Source organism: Zingiber officinale, chromosome 5B (assembly GCF_018446385.1).
Source record: "Zingiber officinale cultivar Zhangliang chromosome 5B, Zo_v1.1, whole genome shotgun sequence".
In the NCBI taxonomy this organism is placed as follows: Eukaryota; Viridiplantae; Streptophyta; class Magnoliopsida; order Zingiberales; family Zingiberaceae; genus Zingiber; species Zingiber officinale.
This window is the reverse complement of record NC_055995.1, coordinates 70435064-70450656: the sequence shown is the minus strand read 5'-3', so window position 1 is coordinate 70450656 and position 15593 is coordinate 70435064. Positions and strand designations below refer to the sequence as shown.

Sequence of the window (15593 nt, the reverse complement as noted above, 5' to 3'; positions counted from 1 at the left end):
GTTTGGACTTTACTGTCTGGCCATGACTAGGGCTTTCCTGATTGAGTAAATATCCTGCACACTTAGCCAAATATTGGATCATAACAAGACTTAACTTAAACCTTTGACAACATCAAAAGTCAGGTTTGATTCTGGTGCACCTTGCACCAACAGGACCTTCTCCAAACTCAACTCAACAATATCAAACTCGAAAAAGGAGAAAAGGTATTAATACTTCATGCTAGAATTAAATAAATTTTAAATGGATTAACAAGTGTAGGTGAGAAGCTTTCCAACCGAGACATTATGATGAAAGCCATCAATACTTTCCCAAGAACCACAACTTGGAGTTCAATTGTAGATTCATTCTATATTTCAAAAGATCTAGAGAAATCTTCTCTAAATGAATTATTCTCAATAATGGAGCTCCATGAAACTAGAGTTGAAGGGTTGAATGGAAAAGCACATAGATCAAGAGGAGTATCCCTTGTGGCAAACAAGGGAAAGGATAAGAAGAAGAAGTTTTCATCCTTACTATCATCCGACTCCGAAGAATCAAGTGCCTCAATGGATAACGATCACGAGGCGTATATGGTAAGAAAAATGAGAAGAGCATTTAAACATTTTTTAACTAACAAATCTCATGCTAGGAGAAGTTTAAGGGGCAAAAGTAGGACAAGGAGGATCATTTGTTATAATTTTCCTCTCCTAAAGAAGAAAGAAGAAAATAAGAAGGAAGAGAAGAAGAAGAAGACAAAAGAAAAGAGGAAGAAGGTCAAAAATCTTAAGGCAACATGGGATGATCCATTATCATCGGATAAAGAAGAACACTATGTTTCCCAATTAGTTCTAATGGAAATTGATGACATAGCCTCCACTTCATCCGAAAGAGAAGAGGAAAGGAGCTTAAGTGAAGAAGAAGGAAGCTGAAGTGAAGGGGGAGGTCAAACTTCGGATTCGGACTTCTTAGTAAAGTGAGGTATACAATCTACCCACTCAAACTTTAGTTAAAATTATTTCAAGTAAAATGAAGATTTGTTTAAGGCTAAAAAGAAAAAACAAATCTTTGAAACATGATATTAGCATGCTTGAAGAGAGATTAGAATCCATGACTCTTAAGGATAATAACTTGCATGCTTCTTCTTCTAGCTTAAATGTTTTATGTTTAGAAGAAGAAAATAGAGAATTAAGGGAAAAGGTAGCATACCTTAGTAAAGCCCTTGAAAAATTCACAATTGGCTCCAATACCTTAAGCATGATCATTGGGAGCCAAAGGGCAAGTTTCAACAAAAAGGGATTAGGATACAATGAATCCAAAAATGGAAAAACTTATCATTGTTTACTTACTAGGGGCAATAAAAAACAAAGACCATAGATAGGAAATTGATTCCTAAGGAGTACTTGGTTAACCTAATTAGGAAGAACTTCTATTGAGTACCAAAGTCAATCTTCAAGGGTTAGAGGATTTTTGAGTTAGTCAACCATTGAAGTCATATTTAATCTTCATCTCACAATGATTTTCATTATATCTTTAAACATAAATGTGAGATGATAGGATGATACTCATAATTCATTTATACTTATGGCATATTGTTGAATCATGAAATGTATCAAAATAGTAATCATAGACTAACTATGGAGAAAGTAAATGTTTAATTATGGATATCTTGCCCATAGATCATAGTTGGATATTTTAAATGTTTTGAAAACTATTCTATGTTTTATTTACAGTGGTATAGTTATTTTGAAACATATAAATGCAAAACTAGGTTTTAAATTGATACAGAATTGAATATTTTTAAGGTTTTTAAGTTTTTGTTAAAACTCTAAAAATATTTTGAATTTTCATAAAAATATATTTTTTTCTTGTTAGAGGACATTAAAAGAAATATGCTTTCAAAATTTTATGATTTTTTGAATTTTGTAGATTTTCTATGTATTTCTTAAGTTGACTTCAGAAGACTAAAATTTGGATTGACTTTGTGCCAAGCGACTGCATGAAATGATAGTCGACTGGTGACTATGTTTTTCAGCATTTTGTGTGCATTTTCAGAATTTGAACTTGGTTCAAATTAGGTCAAAACTGATACCATAGTGTGCTTGGCGGGTACAATCTTTTTGATGGTGTCAAAGGAGAAGAAATGTGAAAGTTTAAGTTAGAAATTTATTTTCTCCATATTTGTGCAAAATATGAAAATGAAGTGATAGAGCGTATGTTAAGGGGGAGCTTGCGTTTATGCTTCATGTATAAGCTATGATTGTAATTTTCATGTTGCTATTCATGCCTAACTTAAACATATTGGCACAAATCAAAAAGGGGAGATTGTGGGTGCAATCGACATAGGTTTGATCGGGTATAATCATAATTTTGATGTGTGTATCAAAGAGTTTAAGTTATACTTTCATATTGATTTGATATGTGTGTTTGAGTCATGCAGGACTTTGTGAAACACACATGGGGAGCTTGGTGTGGCTAAGCTTAGGAAGCTCATCCTAGGGCTCGGGTCCTTAAGACGATGAAGGATGATGTGGAAGGCATCTGAGGGACCGTCAGACGAGGAGCAATGGAGTGGAGCTGAGGGAAGTGTGTTAGAGTGTATACTAAAAGCCTAGCTTTTGTATACATTTGTTTTGAAATAAAGAATCACATTGGTAAAAAATGTCTACATTTATGCTAAATGTAGTTGTTCAATTAATTTATATTGTAGATAACATGGTGTGTGGTGTCACACACAGAAGATCATGTTATCAGTAGCTCGCGACTAAGATGGAAAGGAACAAACCATTGGAATAGTCGTAGTGTAATTAAGTATAAGTTTATCTTGACTGATAAATTATACTAATACACTCTAAGTGTATTGAGCAGGACCATTTAAAGTAAATTTTTTTTATACTGGCTTAATAAAAGAACAAGACCTTAGTTATTATGGAAGTGTGTGCTTTTAATCATAATATAATAACAAGCACATATATTTAGTATTTATTTCTTTAACTTATCAAAGGTGAGATTTAGCTCGATAAATCAATAAGCCCGATAAGTTGGGAAATGATATCACTTATAGTGTGTGTTGTTGATTATAGAAGGAAACTGTGTCCTAGTGATCTAGGTTGATAATGTCCCCAAGAGGAGCTCATAAGGATTGTCATGTTAAACCCTGCAGGTGGACTTAGTCTGACATGACGATAAGGTTGAGTGGTACTACTCTTGGACTAAGATATTAATTAAATGAGTTGTCAGTAACTCATTTAATTAGTGGACATTCGACATCTTAAACACAGGGAGACTAACACACTCATAATAAGAAGGAGCCCAAAATGTAATTTGGGATTGGTGGGGTAGTTTAATAATAATTCTTTAGTAGTATGAATTATTATTGATGAAATTAAGTTGGGTGTTCGGGGCGAACACAGGAAGCTTAATTTCATCGGGAGACCAAAACCAATTCCTCCTCTCGGTCCCTATCGTAGCCTCTTGTATATAGAGAATTATACCCACCGCATACTACTTCCTACCCACCCTTAGGTGGCCGGCCAAGCAAGCTTGGAGTCCAAGCTTGGGCCGGCCAAGTCAAGGGTTGAGCCAAGTTGAGGGGGCCGACCATAGCTTGGAGCCCAAGCTTGTTGTGGCCGGCCCTAATAAAATTAAAAGGATTTTATTTTTAAAATCTTTTCTTATATGGATAACATGGTTTTAAAAGAGAGTTTAAAATTTAAATCTTTTCTTTTATAGCTTTCTACAAAAGATTAAGTGAAATATTTGATATCTTTCCTTATTTGTAATTAAAAGGAAGATTTTAATTTTTGATAAAACTTTCCTTTTTTGTAACCATGTTCATGATTTAAAAAGAGAGTTTTAAAATTAAATATTTCCTTTTATAAGTTTCTACAAAAGATTAAGAAAATATTTGATATCTTTCCTTATTTGTAAATTGAAAGGAAGATTTTAATTTTAGAGAAAACTTTCCTTTTTGGAAATCATCCACATATTTTAATAGAGAGATTTTAATTTATAAAATTTCCTTTTATAACCAACCATGAAGGGAAAAATTATTAGAGAAATTTTTATTAAAAATTTCGGAAGCAAATTAGGAAGTTTTAATTCTTGTGTTATTAAAACTTTCCTTACTTGGAGCTATAATGTGGCCGACCATGTTGTTTTAAGAAAAGGAAATTATTTTTAATCAATTAAATTTTCCTTTTCATGGCAAAGAAAATAAGGAAGTTTTTATTTAAAATTTCCTTATTTGCCAAGACCAAGGATTATAAAAGAGAGGGAGGGGGTGCCTTCATGAAAAAAACTAACTCTATTATATTTTCCTCTCCTCTCTTCCTTGGTGGTGGTCGACCATAGTTCCTTGCTCTTTTCCTTTTCTCTTCCTCCTTGGTGGCTGGCGGCATCAACACAAGAGGAGTCCTTGGTGGCCGGTTCTAGCTAGGAGAAGAAGGAGAGAAAGGAGGCTTTGCTTTTGTATCCCTTGGAGTTTGAAGGTTGGTGGCCGAAACTTGCAAGAAGGAAGGAGTTGGTGGCTCTCATCTCGGTAGATCATTGCCCACACAACGTCCGAGATAAGAATAGGAATACGGTAGAAGACCAAGAGGTTATTGCTAACAAAGAAAGGTATAACCAGTAATTGTCTTCCGCATCATACTAGTTTTCTTTGTATGAATTCCAAACACAAGAGGCATATAATTTTAGGTTTCGAATTTGTGATTCGAGTTTGTGTTTTTCTTGTTTTTCGAATTTTTGATTCGATTGTTCCTTTTGGTTAAACCTAAGGTTATATAATGAAATTAAATATTAGATTTCATTGAAAGACTTTGTCTAGGAAGTGGTGGTTGCTCCCATATCCAAGAAGGCCTAGTGCCTCACCATGTTTAACCTGGAAGCCGATTTCTGAAATTAATATTTAATTGAATTTATAACATGGGTGGATTTGGATCAATAATGTTAAGCATCGTTTACGATCCAAGTCTAAACCACTGAGAACAGATAAGTTAAATTTAGAATCAATAATATTAAGTTCCGTTTGCGATTCCGAATTTAATTTCTAAAGAACACAATAGGTTGTTAGGAAAGGTTCGACACTTGTACAAAATTTTTGTACAGTAGAACCGGTACCAAGGGTAACTCCGGAGAGGATGAGTGTAGTGTGTAACTAGGACCAGTTGACTGATAGAAGTTCTAGTTGACTGGGAGTGAACAGAAGCATTCTGTTCGTTCAGCTAGCAGCGACTAGTTGACTGGTACTTTCACCAGTTGACTGGTAAGTGGCCATTGGTGACCGTTGGCATTCTACGAAGTACATGTTGATTGCATCCAACGGTAGCACCAGTTGACTAATGGAAGTGTCAGTCGACTGGTGCGCATGAAATGAGTTGATTAGTGATCAACTTTTTTGACTCTATTTATAGGGAGCTTGAGGCATTAAAGGAGGTTATTGAACTTATTGCATACTCCTAGTCTTGACCTCTAAGCTTTCAAAGCCTACACTCTTCTTCCTACACCTAATTCACATTCTTATAAGGGAGAAGAGTTTCTTTATGAGAGGTTTTGCTCCACCGAGGAGGAACTCATTTAGCCAGAGATTGTCGGAGACTAATCCACCGAAGGATTGAGGGTTCGTCCATCTCAAGGACAAGCCATGAAATAGGAGCAAATAATCTCCGAACCACGTTACATCATTTGTGTTAGCATTGCAAATAATTTTGGGGTGTAAGCTATTCAACCCCCACCCCCTCTTCTAGCCGTCACTAATCTTCAACACCCTCAACTTCGTTTAAGGTTACCCCACATGATATTTACTCTAGACCATGACTCTGATACTATTTGTTGTATAAAAAAAATTCACATATCTCCATAATAGTATGATATTGCCCACTTTAATTTAAAATCCTCATAATTTTATTTTAAATTCTATCTAAAAACTCTCATACCAATAGAGATATTTTTATTTTTTTTAAACTCACAATCTTCTCTCTCTATATATATTTTGAAACTCATGGTCTTCTCTTTATCTGTTTAATGTAAGACTTGATTACATTTTCATTAAATCAAGTGAATTACTACATGTCTATTATCATTCTCTCGTGTTTGTAGTTAGGACATTAAATTTCTTTTAGTCACATCAATTCATCAATTCTCTATCCTTGTTTTCAACTAAACATCCTCGTGTCATGATATCATGATAGAATATCTAGATTATCATCCAGATACTCATAATTCGATCCCTAGTTATGTCGTATTTATAAAAAAATTTCTCTAAATGGGTGTGCAGCTAAAGGATGCCAGGCTCTTGGGTTGCCTGTCGTGCATGCTTCCCGATTTATCCTGATGACCGATAGGAAAATTTTGTAGGGTCGGGCCAGTCACCCCGAAATTAATTAATGAGGTTAACTGGATTTATTTTTTTTATTTTCAATGAAAAACAATTCTCATTTACAATAACTTAATCTCATGCTTATAATTCACTGTTCATGTTTGTGAGAGATGATCTGGTTTAACCCTATACTATGATAAATTCAGTTAGCCTCATTCATTATCTCCGAGAGTGACCAGTCTGACCCCATAGAATTTTTCCATCGACCACCAGAATAAATAGGGAATTGTGCGCGACGAGAAGTTCAAGAGCCCAATATCCTTTGATTGTGCTCTTCATTTAAAGGAAAAATTTCAGTAAATATGTCATAGTTGGGGATTGAACTATGAATATCTGGGTGACAATCTAGATATCTTAGTATGATACTATAGCTTCGGGGACGATACAATCCTATAATATAGACATTAGAATAGGGGTTTGATAATTTGAATTTTTATAGTATCACGACAATATAATTTAAAATTATGATAAAAATTGTTTGTACAAATAAATAAGTTGAATTTTTAACATATGAATTATTGAGTAGATCGTTTTTTTTAATTCACATCATGTATTCAACTCACGTTTATTAATCTTAGGAATGATCGATCTGATCTCACAGAAATTTTCTACTGACCATCAGTATAAATTAGAAAGCGCTTACATTAAGTAACCTATTAACCCAACATTATTAGATCAACCAACCATTAAGAGAAATTTATTCGTTAATTAACTGAAACTGAAACTAGATCCTTAGAAGCTTGAGAAATTGAAAAAGTATCATGTCATTGCACCATTATCCTAAGGGCCTAAAAACATTAGGTAAATGAATAATATTGGAGCAAAAGGTGAAGTCGTCACCTTAGCTATCAGTATAAATTGAAAATCACTCGCATTACGTAACCCACCAACCCAACATTATTAGGTCAACCAACCATTAAGAGAAATTCATCCGTTAATTAGTTGAAACTGGAACTAGATCCTTAGCAGCCTGAGAAACTGAAAAAGTGTCATGTCATTGCACCATTATCCTCGAGGCCTAAAAACATTGGGTAAATGAATAATATTAGAGCAAAAGGTGAAGTCTTCACCTTAACGGCCCCTTTAGGGCGACTCTACATTCTCTAGAATGGGATAAATCACAAACGTATTTGACCTTGCGTAGCAGCCCTTTGCATGGGGGTGCCCATACTCTAAACGATAAATTTTGCACATGTTGAAAATTAAACCTAAAATCTATTGGAACAACCATTCATGTAGATATCTACTGCACCAACGTGTGGGGGCGATAAAATGGATTATATATATATATATATATATCCTACACTTCGAACCGATTAATTGTGGAGATAATCGATCCAGCCCTATCGAAATTTTTTCGATCAGGATAAATCAGAAAGTACTCATAAAAACCTATCCAGACAGTTAATATTGTTATGTTCGTTTCTCACAAAAATTAAACTAGAAGATTTAATACACTTTAATGAAAATATAACCTGAAAAAAGCGAAGAATCCCTCTTGCACTCTTCTTCAGGTTGCACTTTAGTCGGTGGCATAATTTTCTCAATAAACCAATTTTAATTTATCTTAAGGAAAAGATATATCTACAAAACTTTATTCCGTTGCCGGGACTTGAACCCGGGTCTTTCGGGTGAGAGCCGAATATCCTGACCAACTAGACTACAACGGATTGCTTTATATATTCTCTACTTAATTAATTTAATATATTTCAAAATTATTGCTGACGAGAGTTATATGAGATTCATTGCAAGTTTCATCAAATTATGCCAAATTTAGTCTTGAATAATATTTTGCACATTGTTTGGAACAACAGAAAGAATTTCCTTTTGAGCTTTATGTGAGACATAAGATGCATTTTGACGAGCATTTTATAGCACAACCGCGGCAACTTTCTCGTTACATGAAGAACTGCTCTACTTGAACTTTCAGCATGGCCTCTCAAGGGGCAACTCTGAAGAGCAAGTCATTTAGCAACATCAGTTGGAATTTGTAGTTGCAATGCATTCCTCACAACTTATTCTGAAGTTTACTTCTCCAAATTCAAGAGATCATGACATTGTTCCAGAGCTTTCTTGTTGGAAGAATTAGGAAATCTTCCTGCATGATTCAGAAAAAGCACATTTTGAACCATCATTGACTCTTTTCCATAATCACAATCCATCTGCTGTGACGTTATCAGCTCATTGAGATGTGCAATTGGTTGATTGAAAAGAAAGCATTGAAGACAAAAAGCCAAACTCTTTTCCCATGAAAATTTAAACCAATATGGGAATTAAGCTCTTCCAGTTCGGGATTGAAGGCTGCAAGGTGAGTTGCTAATGCCCCCTGTTTCCAGTGCCTCTAGTTTGGGTACATTATTTTGGATGCACTTGTATTGTTTGATTAATTGTCGCTTAGAGCACAGTGCCATTGGTCTTTGTTTGATCTTTTCTAGAATGCTTTGTTCTTGTTTATTCATAGTTACGTATTTCTTTGTCACTTGAGAGATTAGTTACATCAGCTATGGTCTAAGTTTATTCCTTGTTATCAGATTACCAGTCGACTCCAATTTATTTAACTGGTTGTGTTGATGTTACTATAATTGTTGACAAGGTCTTGGAGTTGAGTCCCATCTTTACCTGTTGATTAGATAATAACTCTAAGCTAACCACTTGATAACACTCGAATTTGCTGTTTGCGCGACATCGAACATTGAGGTCAAATTGCCTGGTTCTGCTGATGATGTTTCATCATCCAAGGTACGCGTTCGACTTTAAAGTACTAACTCAATGCAATGGCTTGTTTTGCATCCTTCTCTTGATCAATGGAACAATTTTGCAGGATATCTATCACTATGCATTTTGGTCAAAACGTTGCGTCTTATCCAATCTTGTTCACATGGATTTTATATTCATAATTCATCTATTGTGAGGATGACAGTTCTACATCTATTAATACCAATTGCTCTGAGTTCTTACTTCTGATTTCTGAATACTGTAGAATATTTGTTATATTCAGTAGTCAAATCTAATCCTAAATCAACATTCATCAGAGAATTTTTAGTAGAATTTAGAGTATTCTGTCTCTTTCTCTCTTCCTTCTGCAAATTGCCTGCCTTCTTCCTCCATGCATGCCCCTGTGAACTGAATCATGACTTGCATTTAATCACTCCAAGAGTCTTTTAAAATGTATCTAATTCCTTTCGATCAACGTCTTCCTTGCACTTTCTTGATAGAATCTTAGTCAAAAAGAGAGGAGGAGAAGTGGAAGAAGAGTAGAACGAGAACCTTTTCCATCAAGCTTTTGTTTACATTGACCCGATCAGATAAATTCTCTGGCTTTTCCATCAGGACTCGCAAACTTCGAAAATTCCCGAAAAATAGACTTATTTCCTCGTGATGTGATTTTACTTTGCTACAGGATCAGCTGTCTCTCCCAGACGGACATAGCATTCTCCGCCATGGTTTTTCTTTCCGATCTCCACGTGACGAGTTACGAAGCCAATTGTTAGTGTTTTTTCTCCACGTCGCAACGTTAAATCCCCCCTCTGCCACCCCCAAACTCGGATGGGCCATGAGGCGGAGCTAGGATATTAGTTTAGTATAGACAATTACAGCTACCGTTAACAGACATGTTGCGGAGGGTGCCTCGTCCAGTTCCGACAGCAACCCAATAGTAGTGAAGCAACTAAAGCTCTCCACATTACAAGTCATATTGTCGTGTATCTTGCCAAAAACTTTTTACATCATCGGGCTAATTTTTTTTTTGGCATCATCTACCTAATTTTTTTTCTTATACTTGTATGGAAAACACAACAAGAAAAGAAGTGTATCAACATGTATCTTGCTTTCGGCATACTACATATGCTTGTTATGCCGTTTAGTTAGGAAAAAAACAAATACTAGAGGAGAGAATCATAAAATTAAGGGTGGTTTCGGTGCCTAGGTCCAGCAACAGAAAAAAAATGTAAAAAATTAATGTTTTTGTTCAATAATGTATTCGAAGTGCAATGAAATTTTATAAAGAATTTGGGATTGCAAAAAATGTTATTAACATGCATCAAATATTATTGTAACAAGATAAAATGAACAAGCACTTATTCTTTTTTTGTGTCATCTGCATCATCTATTTTTTTTCCTAGGTTGTGTTAATAATATTTTTTAAATGGGTCCTGGCTCAGTGTGGGCAGCTGCCCACACTGGGCCTGTGCTAGCTCCGCCCATGGCACTATGGCAGACGATCTCCTGCTTGGCGAAAGAGGCGAGGGGAAGTTAAATAGGCAGCGAAGCGAATCGGAAACATCGACGAGCGGGATCCATGAGCTATTCCCGAATGAGACTCGACATAGACAGCGGATCCTACGCGCGGAGCCGCGGCCGATTGCATCGCGCGGGATTTTGGTGATCTTCTCTAATGACGTCGTCTTAATTAAAATTAATCAAGCGAACCATTCGGTGGGATTAATTAACCAAATCCTTAATTGTGGTTTAGTATTCCAATTATTGTAAGGATGGAGCTAATTACAGTACCAATGAAGCCCACTCCGCAATTAAAATCTTTAGAGAGGAATTTATAATCGAATAATTTGAATCAAACAGATTAAATAAATTTCGATCAGTAGATCTATAAATTGAGGGAGAGCTGCTTTGTTTGATCCCTTCCGCCATCAATTCTCAGTCTATGCCGGTCAGACGGGTCAACTCATGGTAGGGCGGGTCGACCCGTGGCGGGTCGACCCGTGGCGGGTCAACCATTTGGTGGGGCGGGACGGGGCGGGCCGTCAACTTGGTGGGTTGAGAAATTTCCAACTCAACCCAATTCAAGGTGGGTCACGGGTTTGACGGGTCAATCCGCGGGCCTATCAAATTTTTAAAAAAATTAAAAAAAAAAGAGTTCATATCTTCAATGTTTTACTTCAGAAATATTTTATTAATCAAATATATTCATAAATAAATATTTTAAATATAAATAAACATAAACAAGTACTTATGTTGGGTCAAAAATACTATTTTTATTTTAAAATTATAACAAAGAAAGATAATAAACTGACATAAAATTGCACAATGAAGAGGAATAGTAATTAGGACTCCTGGCTGTGCGTCGAGCAGTTTAGATCAGTGGTACCTTGGTTGTGCGTGTGTAAATGAATCAAATAAGAAGGTCATCTACTTTTAAGAAGGTCATCTAGTTTGGTTACATACACCAAGCTCTTCATTGTGCATAATGTATGTTTCAGATTTATCCCATAAATGAATCAAATAAGAAGGTGATCTACTTTTAAGATTAATCGACTTTGTGTACATATATATTTATGTAACTTTTGTCTATCACACTCAACTTCACAAGTATGAGTTTTTCCTAATTAGTATTCCTCTCAACGAAAAAGATAATGAAATACTACAATTTAACCCCTGGTGCTCTCGCAGTTGCAACATTGACTACTGATATAAACTGCTTACATGTGTTTCTCAACCCGCGGCCCAACCCAAGCCCATCGCGGGCCGACCCGCGCAGGTCGCGGACCTAGGCGGGTTGGCCCGTGGCGGACTTGAGTTGATAAAATTCCAACCCAATCTGTTTAATTGATTTGGCGGGATGGACCAACCCGACGGACCTAACCCAAATTGACGACTTTGCTATGCGGTGGAAATCGGCGATCCGAGTTGTGGTTTTGGAGGGCAAAGAGTTGGATTTTCTCTCGTCACTGGTCTTGATCCTTGGTGTAGTAGGAAAGCGTCAGGGATTCTCCGATCCCATCCTCGATGACCGGCGACAGGGGCAATGCCCCCTCCGACCCGTTGTCCAATGTCTTACCTAAGAACCTCGAAAGTTATTGTTTCTTCTCCGCTTCGATCCTTTCCTCTTTTTATTTGTTTTTCTTTTCATTTTGGTTCCTTTCAGGGAAGGGAAGGCAAACTTTTTTCCCTTTTTTTTTTTTAAAAAAAACATTGTTGAAAAGGAGGGGATGGCAAGTTGGCCGCACGAAATCTGATTAGAGATAGCGTTACATGAAATTTGGTGGAAGCAAGCGAAGAATCCATCTGTGAACATGTATATGAATTCGATGCCGTCCTTTTTTGGGTGTAGAGACCATGAAGAATTTTACGATTGAGGAGGTGGATTGGAAAGACGACTTTGATGGTCGTCTGAATCCTAATCCTTGACGCCCTGGGGAACCATATTGCAAGCGCTACTTGAGGACTGACTCCTATAATTTTGGAAGCAAGTGCAAGTATAACCTTTCTAGTTCCACAGAAGAGGTGATAGCAGCGATGAGTGATGGCGAAGCTTTTATTGCTATCAATAGAAAGTTAGTTTGATAATATGTAACTGCCTTTTGCACAGGAAACTAAGAATAGGGATGAATTGCCCCAAGAGGATCAGCCTGACTGCCAGGTTTGTTGTTTTTGCTATTCTAATAAAGTTTTTTTCTCATTTAACTTGGAATTATACATCTGTTTCATCTTCTTCATTTTTCAAGTTGAATAATTCTTTCATATCAGTAAAATCAACTACTGAAAAATGAGAACACACACATAAAAGATGGTTGCATAGTATGTATCTGTCAATTTATTTTCTTGTGCTTGGTTTATGAAATATACAGTAGTTCCCCCATCTGCTACATTACAATTCTTTGAACTGGAATTGAATGTGATTGGTACAAACACAGATCATATTTGCTTCATTCGCAGACACACAAGGTGGCTTGCATATTTATTACATATATCTGGCTATGTAATTTCATGTAGGGCTGTAAACAAGTTGAGCCGAGCCGAGCCGAGCCGAGCTTCAGAGTGTTCAAGCTTGTTTAATAAGGTAATCGAGCCGAGTCAAGCTTAAAATGAACTAAACTTTTGAAATGATTGTTCAAGCTTGGTTTGGTATATTTTTTATGAGTTTGAACTTATTTGAAGTTTAGCTTGAGCATGGTTCGTTTAGATATTATCGAGCTCTCAATTAAAGTTTGGCTTGAGCTTGCTTCGTTTAAATGTTATAAAGCTCTTAATTCAAGCTTGTTTGATTATTTGAAACTTTTAGTTATTTGATTGGTTATTGAGTTTGATAATTTAAATTTATTTATTTATTTTATTTTATTATTTATTTAGCGTATTGAAAAAAGTTTTATTAATGAATATGGTTCATGAACGTTATTCACGAACGTTGTTCATGAATATTGTTCACGAACGTGGTTCACGAACGTTAACGAGCTGAACACATATGTGTTCAAGATTGTTTGTTTAGCTTAACGAGTTGTTCAAGCTTGTTTGTTTAATTAATCTTGTGTATATTGAACGAACATAAACAAGTTCTTACCAAGCCGAACTTCAAGCTTGTTCACTAACGCTTGGTTCATTTACAACCCTAATTTCATGTACACATAGCCAAGATGTTTGCATCAATGAATCCATTAAACTATTGTGCTAATGCTAGGTTGTTCCCCGGAAGGAACGCGTTGCAGGGTCCGACTGTAATGTCTCGGCAAGGACCGCTACATCTCTAGAACTCGGGTGTAGTGATAAATATGCAAGAGTTCGCGTTACAGGGTCCGACTGTAACGTCTCAACAAGGACCGCTACATCTCCATGAGAACTTGAGTGTAGTGTTAAATAGGCAAGAGTTCTCACACCATAGGTTAGATAAGAACAAATATGATAGGAAAATTAATAATCTAAGATTTGGAACTTGGAACATAGGAACTCTCACTGGTAAATCAATGGAGATAGTAGATATGATGATTAGGAGAAAAATTAATATTTTGTGTGTACAAGAGACAAAATGGACAGGTGAGAAGGCAAAGATGATAGAGAACACGGGTTTTAAGTTATGGTACACTGGAAAGAGTAAAACAAGAAATGGAGTGGGTATTATTGTAGATAGTTTGTTAAAGGATGAAGTTGTAGGAGTAGTTAGAAAAGGGGATAGAATTATAGCCCTTAAGATAATAGTGGCGAAAGAAACTATGAACATAATTAGCGTATATGTACCACAAGTAGGATTAGATGAAGCTACCAAATCAAGGTTTTGGGAGGACTTAGATGAAATATTACAAAATATTTCACCAAATGAAAGGATTTTAATAGGAGATGATCTAAATGGACATGTCGGAGTGAAAAATGAGGAATATGAGAGAGTACATGGGAGTTATGGGTTTGGAACGAGGAATGAGGAATGAGGAAGGGAAAACTATATTAGATTTTGCGATAGCATATGACCTTATATTAGCTAATACGTTTTTTTAAGAAAAGAGAAGAACACTTAGTCACATTCAAAAGTGGGAATAATAAATCGCAAATTGACTTTCTTATGGTTAGGAAGAAGGATAGAAAGATTTGTAAAGATTGCAAAGTCATCCCTGGAGAAAGCTTAACTACCCAACATAGGGTAGTAGTGTTGGATATACGTCTTAAACATAGTATCAATAGAAAGAAAATATATACAATTCGTAGAATTAAGTGGTGGAAGTTAAAGGATGGGAAGCAACATATATTTAAGGAGAAGGTAGAAGTACAAGCATTAGGTGAAATATACGATGACTCTAATACAACATGGGATAAGATGGTATCAAAGTTGAAAATAGTAGCTAAGAGTGTCCTCGGTGAGTCAAAGGGGTATGCACCGCTAAGTAAAGAATCTTGGTGGTGGAATGAGAAAGTACAAGAGAAAGTGAAGGAAAAACGAATAGCTTATAAGGAATTATATATTTGTAAGAATGAGGAAAACTTAAAAAAATATACAATAGCCAAGAAAGAAGCTAAGAAAGTGGTGAGTGAAGCAAAAAATGAAACTTTTGAACGGTTATATCAAAAATTGGATACAAAAGAAGGGGAAAGAGACATTTATAGAATAGCTAAAGTGAGAGAAAGAAAAATAAGAGATCTTAGCCAAATAAAATGTATTAAAGATGAATATAATAGGGCATTAGTAAGCGATGGAGAAATAAAAGAGCGGTGGAATAGGTATTTTCATCAACTTTTTAATGAAGGTTTAGGAGACCAACTTAACTTGGGTAATTTAATTAGGTCAAATGAGAATCGAAATTTTAATTTTTATCGTAGAATTCAAACTTCAGAAGTAAAACAAACTTTAAATGAGATGCACAATGGAAAAGCCGTTGGACCAGATGATATTCCAATAGAGGTATGGAAGTGTTTAGGGAAACAAGGTATTGAATGACTTACAAAATTATTTAACATGATATTGAAAACGAAAAAAATGTCTAATAAGTACTCTAGTTACCTTATATAAGAATAAGGGAG

At 35.7% G+C, this 15593-nt stretch overlaps 1 non-coding gene across 1 annotated transcript; it reads right to left on the bottom strand.

Annotated features, from left to right (window-relative positions):
• Positions 1-7953: 7953 nt before the first annotated feature.
• Positions 7954-8026, bottom strand: TRNAE-CUC. Its single transcript has one exon. It is a non-coding gene; the product is annotated as a tRNA-Glu (tRNA).
• Between the last annotated feature and the right edge of the window lie 7567 nt (positions 8027-15593).